The sequence below is a fragment of the Rhinopithecus bieti genome, unplaced genomic scaffold (genome assembly GCF_001698545.2).
Source record: "Rhinopithecus bieti isolate Rb0 unplaced genomic scaffold, ASM169854v2 scaffold_33940, whole genome shotgun sequence".
NCBI classification, from domain to species: domain Eukaryota; kingdom Metazoa; phylum Chordata; class Mammalia; order Primates; family Cercopithecidae; genus Rhinopithecus; species Rhinopithecus bieti.
In genome coordinates this window covers 47,186-48,165 of record NW_016814565.1, presented here as the reverse complement: position 1 = coordinate 48,165, position 980 = coordinate 47,186, and positions in this window count along the sequence as shown.

Below are 980 nucleotides of genomic sequence, written 5' to 3'. Positions count from 1 at the left end.
AGAAACACACACGAACACACACACACACACACACATTTGGAAAAAAATTATATTCAAAAGTTGGAGACTGGAAACCATCACTGATATCATGAATGTAGTATGTTCCTCTTAGGACAAATTATCAAGTAAAAAAAAACCCTGTGTTCTTTTTTTTTTGAGACAGGATCTTACTCTGTCACCCAGAGTAAGATTGCACTTCATTGCTGAAGTGCAATGGTGTGATTATGGCTCACTGCAGCCTCAATCTCCTAGGCTCAAGTCGTTCTTCCACCTCAGCCTCCCAACCAGCTGGGACTACAGGCATGCGCCACCACACCTGGCTAATTTTTTATTTTTTGTAGAGAAAGGAGCTCCTTGTATTACCGAGGCTGGTCTCGAACTCTTTGCCTCAAGCAGTCCTCCCACCTCAGCCTCCCAAAGTGCTGGGATTACAGGCATGAGAAAAAATCCTGTGTTGCAATTGAAAATTCACTATGAAAACGGTCCAGCTTATTTAAAGTATATTTGTTTATAACTTTTTTTCAAAAGTTAGATGTTTCTTCTCTGGAAATATTTTTCTTAACTTGCGTTATATGATAACCACGTAAATTTATTTTCTTTCTTTCTTTTTTTTTTTTTGAGACGGAGTCTTGCTCTGTCGCCCAGGCTGGAGTGCAGTGGCCGGATCTCGGCTCACTGCAAGCTCCACCTTCTGGGTTCATGCCATTCTCCTGCCTCAGCCTCCCGAGTAGCTGGGACTACAGGTGCCCGCCACCTCGCCCAGCTAGTTTTTTTGTATTTTTTAGTAGAGACGGGGTTTCACTGTGTTAGCCAGGATGGTCTCGATCTCCTGACCTCGTGATCCGCCCGTCTCGGCCTCCCAAAGTGCTGGGATTACAGGCTTGAGCCACTGCACCCGCCAAATTTATTTTCTTATTTGGCTAACCTTTCCCAGTTTCTGCTGAGGTCTTTTTGTATTCTTTTTTTTTTTTTTTTTTTTT